Source organism: Armigeres subalbatus, chromosome 1 (assembly GCF_024139115.2).
Source record: "Armigeres subalbatus isolate Guangzhou_Male chromosome 1, GZ_Asu_2, whole genome shotgun sequence".
NCBI classification, from domain to species: domain Eukaryota; kingdom Metazoa; phylum Arthropoda; class Insecta; order Diptera; family Culicidae; genus Armigeres; species Armigeres subalbatus.
Genome location: NC_085139.1, coordinates 204,640,062 through 204,654,437, shown reverse-complemented (window position 1 = coordinate 204,654,437; position 14,376 = coordinate 204,640,062). Strand labels below are relative to the sequence as shown.

Sequence of the window (14,376 nt, the reverse complement as noted above, 5' to 3'; positions counted from 1 at the left end):
GTTTGGTTGGTTTGGATTGGTTTGGATTGTTTGGATTGGTTGGTTGGATTGGTTGGTTGGTTGGTTGGTTGGTTTGGTTTGGTTGGTTTGGTTGGTTTGGATTGGTTTGGTTGGTTTGGTTGGTTTGGATTGGTTTGGTTGGTTTGGTTGGTTTGGTTGGTTTGGTTGGTTTGGATTGGTTTGGATTGGTTTGGTTGGTTTGGTTGGTTTGGTTGGTTTGGATTGGTTTGGATTGGTTTGGTTGGTTTGGATTGGTTTGGATTGGTTTGGTTTGGATTGGTTTGGATTGGTTTGGATTGGTTTGTTGGTTTGGATTTGGTTGGATTTGGTTGGTTGGTTGGTTTGGTTGGTTGGATTGGTTTGGTTGGTTTGGTTGGTTTGGTTGGTTTGGTTGGTTTGGTTGGTTTGGATTGGTTTGGATTGGTTTGGTTGGTTTGGTTGGTTTGGTTGGTTTGGTTTGGTTTGGTTGGTTTGGTTGGTTTGGTTGGTTTGGATTGGTTTGGATTGGTTTGGTTGGTTGGTTTGGTTGGTTGGTTTGGTTTGGTTGGTTTGGTTGGTTTGGTTGGTTGGATTGGATTGGGGTTGGATTGGTTTGGTTTGGTTGGTTTGGTTGGTTTGGTTGGTTTGGTTGGTTTGGATTGGTTTGGATTGGTTTGGATTGGTTTGGATTGGTTTGGTTTGGATTGTTTGGATTGGTTGGTTGGTTGGTTGGTTTGGATTGGTTGGTTGGTTTGGTTGGTTGGATTGGTTTGGTGGTTGGATTGGTTGGATTGGTTGGATTGGTTTGGATTGGTTTGGTTGTTGGTTGGTTGGTTGGTTGTTGGTTGGTTGGTTGGTTGGTTGTTGGTTGGTTGGTTTGGTTTGGTTGGTTTGGATTGGTTTGGTTGGTTGGATTGGTTTGGATTGGTTTGGTTGGTTGGTTGGTTTGGTTGGTTTGGTTGGTTTGGTTGGTTTGGATTGGTTTGGTTGGTTTGGATTGGTTTGGTTGGTTTGGTTGGTTTGGTTGGTTTGGTTGGTTGGTTGGTTTGGATTGGTTTGGTTGGTTTGGTTGGTTTGGATTGGTTTGGTTGGTTTGGTTGTTTGGTTGGTTTGGATTGGTTTGGATTGGTTTGGATTGGTTTGGATTGGTTTGGATTGGTTTGGTTGGTTTGGATTGGTTTGGATTGGTTTGGTTGGTTTGGATTGGTTTGGATTGGTTTGGATTGGTTTGGTTGGTTTGGTTGGATTGGTTTGGATTGGTTTGGTTGATTTGGTTGGTTGGATTGGTTGGATTGGTGTTGGATTTGGTTGGTTTGGATTGGTTGGTTGGTTGGTTGGTTGGATTGGTTGGATTGGTTGGTTGGATTGGTTGGTTGGTTTGGTTGGTTTGGATTGGTTGGATTGGTTTGGATTGGGTTGGTTGGATTGGTTGGATTGGTTGGATTGGTTTGGTTGGTTTGGATTGGTTGGATTGGTTTGGATTGGTTTGGTTGGTTTGGTTGGTTTGGTTGGTTTGGATTGGTTTGGATTGGTTGTGTTGGTTGGTTGGTTTGGTTGGTTTGGTTGGTTTGGTTGGTTGGATTGGTTTGGTTGGTTTGGTTGGTTTGGATTGGTTGGTTGGTTTGGTTGGTTTGGTTGGTTTGGTTGGTTTGGTTGGTTTGGTTGGTTTGGATTGGTTTGGTTGGTTTGGTTGGTTTGGTTGGTTTGGTTGGTTTGGATTGGTTTGGTTTGGATTGGGATTGGTTTGGATTGGTTTGGTTGGATTTGGTTTGGTTTGGTTGGTTTGGTTTGGATTTGGATTGGTTTGGTTGGTTGGATTTGGTTGGTTGTGGTTGTTGGTTATTGGTTGGTTGGATTGGTTTGGATTGGTTGGTTGGATTGGTTTGGTTGGTTTGGATTGGTTTGGTTGGTTTGGATTGGTTTGGATTGGTTTGGTTGGTTTGGTTGGTTTGGTTGGTTTGGTTGGTTTGGATTGGTTGGATTGGTTTGGATTGGTTTGGTTGGTTTGGTTGGTTTGGTTGGTTTGGTTGGTTGGTTGGTTTGGTTGGTTGGTTGGTTTGGTTGGTTGGATTGGTTTGGTTGGTTTGGTTGGTTTGGATTGGTTTGGTTGGTTGGTTTGGTTGGATTGGTTTGGTTGGTTTGGTTGGTTTGGTTGGTTTGGTTGGTTTGGTTGGTTTGGTTGGTTTGGATTGGTTTGGATTGGTTTGGTTGGTTTGGTTGGTTTGGATTGGTTTGGATTGGTTTGGATTGGTTTGGTTGGTTTGGTTGGTTTGGTTGGATTTGGTTGGTTTGGATTGGTTTGGATTGGTTTGGATTGGTTGTTGTTTGGATTGGTTGGATTTGGATTGGTTGGTTGGTTTGGTTGGTTGGATTGGTTTGGTTGGTTTGGTTGTTTGGTTGGTTTGGATTGGTTTGGATTGGTTGGATTGGTTTGGTTGGTTTGGATTGGTTTGGTTGGTTTGGTTGGTTTGGTTGGTTTGGTTGGTTTGGTTGGTTGGTTGGTTGGATTGGTTTGGATTGGTTGGATTGGTTTGGTTGGTTTGGATTGGTTTGGATTGGTTTGGTTGGTTGGTTGGTTTGGATTGGTTGGATTGGTTTGGATTGGTTTGGTTGGTTTGGATTGGTTTGGTTGGTTGGGATTGGTTTGGATTGGTTTGGATTGGTTTGGTTGGTTTGGTTGGTTTGGTTGGTTTGGTTGGTTTGGTTGGTTTGGATTGGTTTGGATTGGTTTGGTTGGTTTGGATTGGTTGGGATTGGTTTGGTTGGTTTGGTTGGTTTGGATTGGTTTGGATTGGTTTGGATTGGTTTGGTTGGTTTGGATTGGTTTGGTTGGATTGGTTGGTTGGTTGGTTGGATTGGTTTGGATTGGTTTGGTTTGGATTGGTTGGTTGGTTTGGTTGATTGGTTTGTTGGTTGATTGGTTGATTGGTTTGGTTGTTGGTTTGGATTGGTTGGTTGGTTGGTTGGTTGGTTGGTTGGATTGGTTTGGTTGGTTGGATTGGTTGGTTGGTTTGGTTGGTTGGTTGGTTTGGTTGGTTTGGATTGGTTTGGATTGGTTTGGTTGGTTGGTTGGTTGGTTGGTTGGTTGGTTTGGATTGGTTGGTTGGTTTGGATTGGTTTGGTTGGTTTGGTTGGTTTGGTTGGTTTGGTTTGGTTTGGTTGGTTTGGATTGGTTTGGATTGGTTTGGTTGGTTTGGTTGGTTTGGATTGGTTGGTTGGTTGGATTGGTTGGATTGGTTTGGATTGGTTTGGATTGGTTTGGTTGGTTTGGATTTGGTTTGGATTGGTTTGGTTGGTTTGGTTGGTTTGGTTGGTTTGGTTGGTTTGGATTGGTTTGGATTGGTTTGGTTGGTTTGGTTGGTTGGATTGGTTTGGTTGGATTTGGTTGGTTTGGTTGGTTGGTTGGTTTGGTTGGTTTGGATTGGTTTGGTTGGTTTGGTTGGTTTGGTTGGTTTGGTTGGTTTGGTTGGTTTGGATTGGTTGGTTGGTTTGGATTGGTTTGGATTGGTTGGATTGGTTTGGTTGGTTGGTTGGTTTGGATTGGTTTGGTTGGTTTGGTTGGTTTGGATTGGTTTGGATTGGTTTGGATTGGTTTGGTTGGTTTGGATTGGTTTGGATTGGTTTGGATTGGTTTGGTTTGGATTGGTTTGGGTTGGTTTGGATTGGTTTGGATTGGTTTGGTTGGTTTGGTTGGTTTGGTTGGTTTGGATTGGTTGGTTTGGATTGGTTTGGATTGGTTTGGTTTGGTTTGGTTGGTTTGGTTTGGTTTGGTTGGTTTGGATTGGTTTGGATTGGTTTGGATTGGTTTGGATTGGTTTGGTTGGTTGTTGGATTGGTGTTTGTTGGTTTGTTGGTTTGATTGTTGGATTGTGTTGGATTGGTTTGGATTGTTTGGTTTGGTTTGGTTGGTGGATTGGTTTGGTTGGTTGGATTGGTTTGGTTGGTTTGGTTGGTTGGATTGGTTGGATTGGTTGGTTGGTTTGGTTTGGTTTGGATTGGTTTGGATTGGTTTGGTTGGTTTGGTTGGTTTGGATTGGTTTGGTTGGTTTGGTTGGTTTGGTTGGTTGGTTGGTTTGGATTGGTTTGGTTGGTTTGGATTGGTTTGGATTGGTTTGGATTGGTTTGGATTGGTTTGGATTGGTTTGGATTGGTTGGATTGGTTTGGATTTGGTTTGGATTTGGTTTGGATTTGGATTGGTTTGGATTGGTTTGGTTGGATTGGTTTGGATTGGTTTGGATTGGTTTGGTTTTGGTTTGGATTGGTTGGATTGGTTTGGTTTGGTTTGGTTGGTTTGGATTGGTTTGGTTGGTTGGATTGGTTTGGATTGGATTTGGATTGGTTTGATTGGTTTGGATTGGTTTGGATTGTTTGGTTGGTTTGGTTGGTTTGGATTGGTTTGGTTGGTTGGTTGGATTTGTTGGTTGGGTTTGTGGATTGGTTTGGATTGGTTTGGATTGGTTGGTTGGTTTGGTTGGTTGATTGGTTGATTGGTTTGGTTGGTTTGTTGGTTGGTTGGTTGGATTGGTTTGGTTGGTTTGGATTGGTTTGGTTGGTTTGGATTGGTTGGATTGGTTTGGATTGGTTTGGTTGGTTGATTGGTTGGATTGGTTGGTTGGTTGGATTTGGTTGGATTTGGATTGGTTGGATTGGTTTGGATTGGTTTGGATTGGTTTGGATTGGTTTGGTTGGTTTGGATTGGTTTGGATTGGTTTGGATTGGTTTGGTTTGGTTGGTTTGGTTGGTTTGGTTGGTTTGGATTGGTTTGGTTTGGATTTGGATTTGGATTGGTTGGTTGGTTTGGATTGGTTTGGTATTGGTTTGGTTGGTTTGGTTGGATTTGGTTGGTTTGGATTGGTTTGGATTGTTGATTGTTGGTTGGTTTGTTGGTTTGTTGTTTGGTTTGGATTGGTTTGGATTGGTTTGATTGGTTGGTTGGTTTGGATTGGTTGGATTGGTTGGATTGTTGGTTGATTGGTTGGTTGGTTGGTTGGTTGGATTTGGTTGGTTTGGTTGGTTTGGATTGGTTTGGTTGGTTTGGATTGGTTGGTTGGTTTGGTTTGGTTGGTTGGTTGGTTGGTTTGGTTGGTTTGGTTGGTTTGGTTGGTTTGATTGGTTTGGTTGGTTTGGATTGGATTGTGGATTGGTTGGTTGTTTGGTTGTTGTTGGTTGGTTGGTTTGGTTGTTTGATTGGTTTGGTTGTTTGGATTTTGATTTGTTTGATTTTCTGCGTTTGATTGGTTTTGTTTGGGTTGATAATTTGGATTATTTCTTTTGGCTCGGCTTGGATTTGGTTCTTTGAAGCTTATTTTGATGTTTTAAAATGGTTTGGATTTAATCTTAAGTTTGACTTGGTTGGATTTGATTGTGATCAGAATTTCAACCGTAGCTTTATCATTATGAAAATTAAATCATTTTCTGCTACGTTGTCGTAATTTTTATTTCACATCCACCTAAAACTCAACAACCTCCGCACTTCCCGGTCTTCTGGGGTCAAACGCTGCTGTCACTCGATCGTCATCTTCCGCTATTGCCGTCATTGTCCCCACTCGTTTAACTTTCTTCATCTTATGGCCTCAGCTGATAATCAATTACCCGTGGATCCACTGATCCTTCGTATTCCACCAGCATCTTGCCAGTTGGTGGTACCCTAAAGCCCCCATCGCCTCCTCTAGACTTTGTCCGAAGATTATTTTCCTGAGACCACCTGGAGAGTGGCCGTTGTGATTCGTGTTCCGGCGCCTCCCCAATCAGCCGGACGTCCCTTTCCGATCAATCACTATTGTTGGTGACATGGACGATGAGTGTCGCTTGCCGGGTGCAATGTAGTTCGCCGGTGATGCGGTACACCGAAAATGTTTATGACACCGGGCGTCGAGAGTCATCCATCTCCGTTGAAGATGATTCCTGTTTGAGGGGATCGTAATGGGCACCGAAGCTGGAAAATTGGAAATTGTTTTATGCGGAACAGGAAAGAGAAACGAAATGACTTACAAATCGTTGATGGTGCTGTCACACCTATGGCATCTCCATTCGGTCCAAGAATTGAAACGTGAGCCGTCCCACGATCTTCCGCGTTGTAAAATCTGCACCGTAGAAGTCGTAACTGTATGTCTGATCATCTTTAATTTTATCTCTTATGTAGTCAGCGTAGTGTTTGCTGGTAAGATTTGTATGATTTATCGATGCCCAGAATGGAGATCTATCGGTACGAACTCCGATGCGTGTTTAAAGTCTCACAACACACGCTGCCAAGTATTGGGTCATCGGGTGAGATCTTCGAATCCATTAAGTACGTTTAGCATTATGAGTATAGTCCCCCTCCTGGGAGTCTGCACTGTAGACTGTGGTTTCATCATTTAGCTTTGAGACACTGGCGAAAGCCAACGGGTCTCAATCAGAAGATCATTTAGTATTTGCTATTCCACACAAATTCTGTTGAATAATTACTCATAATCATAAAAGTCGTTCTCTGAATAATCTTCCAAATTCTTTTAGATCTGATATAACTTTCGCAGAAGAGATCCTTTAGGGAATACAATGAATCAGCTCCTTCATCTGCTACAATTTTAGAGTTTCGGAAATGGGGTCTTCTGGCGGTCGCCTAATTTCCACACATCTCCGGTCTTGGATCGACAAAATCTCTCGCAGCGATGTGTGTTGAAATTTTATCACGCCTTTCCTGCAAGCTTGCGCCATATACGGATCAGACTGTGCCCACTGTAGCAGAGCTCAATCAGAAGGCTCCACTAACACCTCAGGGTAGCTTTCCTATCGTTGATGCAGTACCCAGTAACCTTTAAGTGCTCCGGGAGTCGCGATAGCCAAACCCATCGCCGTTCCATTCTTTGATCTGAACATGTCTTGTGACGCCGCGTGTGCAGCGATTTCCGTGCGTCGAAGACTCAACCTTGCCCGAGTACGGGGTAGTGATAGTCAGTGAAATCCACCTCCAATACCAGCTCTCCGGGCAAGCCACTTCTTCACACACATCATTACTATGGCCACATCTGCTACCGATCCGCCTTGCCGTAGAATGTTCGCACCCACCGAGGCACATTCGAGGCATTGGAACGCTCCAAACCCGATCGAGTTTCGCGAGTTCTCGCTTCTCATCTTTGACATAAAAGTAATACCCGCTCCTCGCAACTAATATAGCAATCACTGTACGGCTGGAGCTGAAAACAGCAAACAGATAATTAATTAACATTAAAATAACGAACTTTACGCATACCATTTTTCTCCGAATGACAATGGAAATACACTCTCCTTCACAGATACGGATCATCTTCTACTGTTTGCACTTTGGAATCTGAATTCGTACACTAAATGACAGTGTAAACATTGACTGACCAGAAGCAGAGACGCAAACAACCGCCCCAGGTGACGATTGCTTGGCATCTGCGCTGCGTGTAATCGCAGTCGTGACGCCGATATAGTGCGGTTAGATCAGACAACCAAAATGAAGTTCAAACAACTCAAATTAGTTCATTTCCTAATTTCGACCGTTGGTGGGAAGCAATTTTGATTAGATGGCCTCAGTTTGAGTAGTTCGTTTGATCCGTGGAAAAGTACCTAAATATAGTTGTTTCCACCTAATAGATTAATGGTTTAACATAATTTGAGCTATACTTTTTCATCGAACTCTATCGTTGGGTGGTTTTTCTCTGTTTTGTCAAAGGATGGAACAGAAAGAGATGCAGATCAAGAACAACTCAAATTTGGGTTGTTTGATCTACCGTTAGATACACAACGCACATGGCATTGCGTGAATAATCATTCATTTTATCAATTTTCAGGTTATCCATATCAATTATTCGAGCATGTGTGACAAACGTTGACCTCGCCCCAGTAAAACAAGCACGCTGATGCAACATTTAACCGTGTAGAGGGTGTAGAGTCGATTGACTAACCAACCTCATCAACTTGGTTCGGCAAACAGTTTTGTACACGGTCAAATGTTCCATCCACTGGTCTAATTTACTGGGGCGGAGTCATTGTTTGACAAACATGCTTGACCGTGTGCATGCGGAGTTACAACGTTTGAAACCAGACCCGATAGGGACAAACTACGTCATAATCGTTGCATGTATGGTAACATCGCCGGAGGCGTGACTTATCTTGACTCCGTTCTATGCTGCATCGTCGCTACATCGCATCGGTCAAGTGCAAGGCAGATGAAACAGTGCCAGTGAACTGGAAGTAAAGTGGTTTGTTTCCCATCCAACGTTGATGCACAGCAGCGTACGCCAGTTGATCCCCAGCAAGGCGACGTTTTGCGCTCAACTCATTCCCGAAGGTTATAAGTGGCGACTAAAATAAAATCCTCTGGAAAGATTTTAAATTTCCATAAGAAAATATGAAATTGACAATAAAACATGGTAAAACAATCTTCTTATCTTGGGCAGAAGCCATGAACAAAATAACAAAACATGATATGAACTTGATTGATATAAAACAGCGGTTATCAACCTTTTTCTTGAGAGGTAACCATTCGAACTTTTTATATGAGGTATCTATTTTTTTTTGCTGTAAATCTTGATATATGAAAAATGACCTGAAACTATCGAAATATGGATCTCCATAGACTTTTCTAAAATTTTTATTTTCTTTGAAGCTTCGTAATTCAAATTAGGTTCATGCATCGAGCTTCCTCCAGACGCCTGGCGAGCAAAGCGTAGGATAGCCAATCCGGAGATGGCGAGTTCGATTCTCGGTCCAGTCAAGGATGTTCTCGAGTTGGAAACATTCTAGACACTCTGAGCATAGTGTATCCATTGTACTTGCCACAAAAGATACATACTCATGCAATGGGGGGCATAGAATAGCTTTCAATTAATAAGTAAGGATATGCTAATAGAATACTAAGTTGAAAAGCAGGATATGTTCAGTTGGAATGTAGAGCCATTTTTTTTATTGTTGCTACATCAACAGACTAATTTGTCCCAATGATGGCGTGATAAAAAAAAATATTTGGGCAATATAAAACAAAACTAAAGTAAAACATTTACAAAAACATATCAGTCTTTACGTAGTCTACTGTGCTGAAAGAACTGAGTAGAAACGGCGGCGCAGCGTCTGTCGGGAATATTAAGTCAAACAAACTGAGACACGATTGCAGTTTCTCTCAACCCGCTGATAGCACCATGCATGCTAGTTAGTTCGGCTGAAAGGCATTCTTAGCATTGCGCTGATTCGTAGTGCTCTGGGACGGACGTTGATGCTAATTTGATTCAGGATAGAGCTACAGTCAATTCGGCCTTGCAAGATGTCAGCAATAAGAAGAGCTCAGGTTGTCTCCCTACGGTGTCTAAGCGGTTCCAAATTTATCAACTGACATCCGATTCACTAGCTTGGAAGGCGTTGTGGATCCTCCATGGAGTTTACGTAGTGCGAAGCGTAAATCGGCGTTACCGATTCGATTCTGTCGGAACCGTTGTTATAGTTCGGTTCCAAACTGCGGAGCCGTATTCCAATATAGAACGTACCAGCGAGGAGTACAAGGACTTCAGACAATAAATATCGGAAAAGTCCTTTGCAGAGCGAAAGATAAATACTAACGCTCTGGAAGCCTTCCCAACAAACATTCACTAGTTTAACTAACATCAGTGTGATGATTCAGTTCAGCACTGTGTTGAATTATGTCTGTACTATTTCTTATCGCAACTTCTGTTCAGGCTTTGTTCACACATTTTGGAGAAGTTCATACAGCTACAACATCTCATTTTGAAAAACAACTTTATTACTGATTCGTTAAACCTTTAATAAAGCATTTTACTTAGCTAATTCATACATGTAAATTCTTCGAAAATAATAACGCATTGAGAGTAACGAGTCAAGATCCCCATTAAACGTATTGCAATTGCTATTTTCATATAATCATTTCAAAATTTTTCCTAAATGGTCTCGAACTGTGACATTTGATCATCCGCCGGTAACGTTGCCATCCACGCCATCCTTGATTTTGAAGTTATGGCTTACTCAATGCAAAACATAAATAATCGTATGGCTGAATATGAATCATAATTGGACTCTTAATCAACAAGTCAATCATTCAAACTACAGTTTATTAATAACTGTACAAGATTTTATTTCAACCATTGTTCAGCCAGTCAACCATTCAACACTGGGAAAAATATAAAGAAAATAATGTCAAAACGATAAAATAAAATTCGTCTCCAAGATGGGTTTATGAAAATTAAATGAATTTATGTTCGACCTTTCTCGGATACTCTGAATAACCGGTTGCGATATTATTCTGCCATCAATACCACACATGCGGCAGAGTAAATAACTACATATCGACATTAATTTACATATAAAAACAACTAGTATATGAAATCTGTAACAGACAGTACAATATGGTCGATTTTTTTTATGAATTTGTTTGTTTTCGTTTCCTTTTCAACTTTACAACAACTGAATTTTCTTCATTACGCAATTTTGTTCGTTATAATCTCCAACAGCTTTATCCTAGATCAGGAATTAATTATGTATCACGAAACAATTATACATTTGCTCCACGAATATAAAAAGCCTGAGCGTGAATGAATCAGAAATGTATTAAAATAAATTATTATTTTCCTATCCAAATATCATCGAATTCAAGCCATCACGATTTCTTTCAAACGGAAAAAAAGCATAAACTATTATCATGTTTTCTCCCACTGTGCTATAGATCCGGTAAAGGTGAAATCCAATGGTTAAGAAGGACAACGGTTAAGAAGGATGTCTAATGCTTGCTTATTAATCTACTATTCAAACTCATTTCCACCACCTTCTTAGAGCATCACATCATAGTCTAACAGAGTATTCTGAAAATCATTAATTCAGCACATTGATGAACTTCCCCAATGTTGAAATCGATAAAAAACTAAAACGTTAGTTCGACCTCAAATAAGGTGGTCAAATAAATAGGCCAAGTCGAATAAGTTGGATCAAATGCTGAGATGAAATCTTCTGGCAGATTATTCAGCATCCATTTTATTCATATGAAGATTACAAATAAACAATAATTCGACTTAAATGCTTATTTGAGCTTGTCGTTGTTTGTTGGGTTGTCCACGACATATGATGTGTTGCAGCTTGTACGTGAGTTGGGAGTCGGATAACCCCAAATCTTTCACCTGAGTCCTCCGCTCGATCGTGAGTCAAGTAGTTTATAATCGAAATTAATTGGTTCTTTTTCGGGAGAACGTAATCACAGAGCATTTATCGGGTTGACCACCATTCGGTTGATGGAACCAGAAAATAATATGTAGATTGATTCTACAGAAGCGACAATCGTTTATCGAGTTGGTCCGGAGGAACATCTTCAAATCGTCAGCTATGAAACCTTGGACATTTAATTGAAGTTCACGTCATTGAAGTATAGAAAATCAGCGGTCCTAGGTGGCTTCCTTGTGGTATTCCCGAGAGCCGAAATCGTCAGATATGCATTCGCCGACGGAGACCGACAGCCGGCATCCAGTCATGTATGTACGGAGCCATTCTGAAAGACCACATATTCCAAAGCCCTTGGAGTTTGCTATAGCGATAAGTGGTTCAGCTTGTCGAAGGCGGCGGATAAGTCGAGTATATATTACGTCCGTTTGCGCCCTGCATTCATGCATTCCGTATTATATGAGTGAGGCACAACAAGTTATAAGTTGTGGAGCGGCCGATCGTAAACCCATGTTGGTCTTCGGACAAATAATGTTTGCAGTGAGAAGCAGAGGTTCCATGATTTCAAGTTCGAACAGCTCAGAATGGAGCTCAGAGACGTTATTCCTCTGTAGTTATCCATGACTCGTCTATTTCCCTTTTGTGAACAGGAAACATGTTAGCAGTCTTCCAGCATGAAGGAAAGTGACCATTGGAGATAGATAGCCTAAACAGAGCAAGCAGAGTGTTAGCAAACTAAAAATGTGTTTCTTCAGGAATGCAGAGGGAACACCATCGGACCCAGGGTTAAATGAAAGCTTGAGTCGTGAAGCTGCAGTCGAGATCATTTCGGCGTCGATGTCGATATTGCTCAGTGCTTGGCCGAACAGTGGGACGTTATTCGCTGCGAGAGTAACTTCGGCGTCGGACAGCTGCTCATCGATGAAAACGTCCGAGAACTTCAACGAAAAAGACGACAAATGTCGCAGGAGTTGAAGCGGTCTCACCATGTAACGTCATTATCGAAGAAGACCAATTCTTTCCGTTGTTTGTTCACAAAATTCAAAAGTCTTCGGATGGGTTTAAGCTTCGATTGCACGTTTCTTAGGTATTGCGAGTAGCATAAACGACTAGTCGCTTATAATCGTAGTTCAATGTCACATGTAGGATTTATGAAGTGTACGATGTTTCGTGTATTTCCTAAGCAGCTCTTTTGGTGGTTCATTTTCTAAGCCTTGCTGCGGAGGGATGAGAAACTCTATTGTTGATCTTTTCAGGAACGATGCCTTTCGATTACGTAGGCCAAGACGTGCGAAAAAGTAAGAGCAGCATTCTCGATTTCGTTGGAGAATATCGAACTCGTATACTTCCAACACTTCAACGATACTTTCGTGGTCGGCTTTCGTAGTCGTACGCTACGGTCAGGAAAATCGTCGAAATCGTTTTCAAGTTCTCCGGAAAAGAGACAACTAAAGGTGGATGATGCGGACGATTTTGACCAAAGGAGCAGGGGTCATGTTGATGCATGGAGCGACGTCTCTGGCTCACCAAAACATGGGTCCAAACTGCGTAGATTTTCGTTTACGACGTGATTAACGAACTAGCGTCGCCGCGCTGTCTGTCGATTAACTAATGCCCCGGAATGGAATGTGGAATGTTCGCCGTCAGGATAAGAAACCCATTGTGAGATGGTTTCCATGAGACACCAGGTATTGAAATCTCCTAGAACAATAACTTCGTCGCTTGAGGCAATGGTATCGATGTATATCTCTAGTTCTGTCAGGATAATGTAAGCAGCGCAAATATGAGAGGCAATCTTGCGGGACGATGGTCACCCAGATCTGCTCAAGCGTTCCCATTCAGAATTTTCGATGACTCTATCTTCAAACCATCTTACTGCGATTAAAACACCACCACCGGAAGACTTTCTGCTGTTTCGTGAACTACGATCGCAGCGTGTACTTCGTAACCGGAATCAGAATACTTGATTAGAGGTGTGCGACTATCAGGCCAGGTTTCCTTAACGATCACGTCATAACATTGGCCGAAGTGGCCAGGTGGTAATCAGGACATTGGAATTTATGCCGCCTGCATTTTGGTAATAAATTTGAAGGTTATCTTTACGGAAGTCTCGAGGAGAGCCTACATTGTTGAAAAAGAAGAAAGAAGAGACATCGAGCTTCCTGACAGAAATTTTTACTATTGGAAAGGCTTCAGGCCTCTTGAAAGGAGGATTCAGGCCTCTTGAAGGCAGCCGAGGCCTCTTGAAGGGCTTCCGAGCCTCTTGAGGAGGCTTCCAGCCTCTTGAAGGGGCTTCCGGGCCTCTTGAAAGGGGCTTCCGAGCCTCTTGAAGGAGGCTTCCGAGCCTCTTGAAGAGGAGGGCTTCCAGCCTCTGAGAAGGCTCCGGCCTCTTGAAGGGCTTCCGAGGAGGCTTCAGCCTCTTGAACTTCGGCTCTTGAGGAGGCTTCGACCCTCCGAGCCATTTATTATTTATTTTATTTATTAAGACTGAGGTCCGAAGTGGCCTGGGCGGTGTTAAAGTCTTCTCCATTCGGCTCAGTCCTGCGGCTACGTCCTCCCCAGTCTACAAAGGGTCCGCAAGTCATCTTCAACCTGATCGATCCACCATGCCGCTGCGCACCTCACCTTCTTGTGCCCGTCGGATCGTTGTCTGAGAACCATTTTCCAGCTCTCCCAGCAGCTCATAGCAACTCGTGGTTCATTCGCTTCCTCCACGATCCGTTCGCCATCTGCCTACCCATAGATGGTACACAGCACTTTCCTTTCGAAAACTCCAAATGCGCGTTGGTCCTCCACGAGCATCAGGTCGTCGTGTCCGTGAGGACTACCGGTCTAATGAGCGTTTTGTATATTGTCAGTTTGGTACGGCGGTGAACTCTATTCGATCAGGCGGCTTGCGGAGTCCAAAGTACGTACGATTTCAAGCCACTACGTCACCGAATTTCTCTGCTGGTATCATTTTCGGCAGTTACCAATGAGGTCAAGAACACAAATTCTTCTACCACCTCGATTTCGTCACCACCAATGCAAACTCGCGTGGAGTATACGTTGTCCTCTCTTGGGCCTCTTCCTATCATGTCCTTCGTCTTCGACGTGTGATGACTAGTCCATCTGTTTACCAGCCCTGTCTGATGAAACTCTCCATCCTCTCAGTCAATCATAATCACGATCAATAATCAATCAAATCAATCCAAATCAAACAAATCAATCCTCCATTAACAATACGTAACTTCTAG

The 14,376-nt window shown here is 42.5% G+C and overlaps 1 protein-coding gene and 1 pseudogene across 5 annotated transcripts in view; one reads left to right on the top strand and one right to left on the bottom strand.

The window, feature by feature from the left end:
* The window catches only part of LOC134205695 (lachesin-like), a 678,152-nt gene that overhangs the window by 477,427 nt on the left and 186,349 nt on the right, over positions 1 to 14,376 (top strand). The gene's annotated exons all lie outside the window — the stretch shown is intronic.
* On the bottom strand, positions 5,380 to 7,214 carry LOC134218513 (scoloptoxin SSD14-like; annotated as a pseudogene).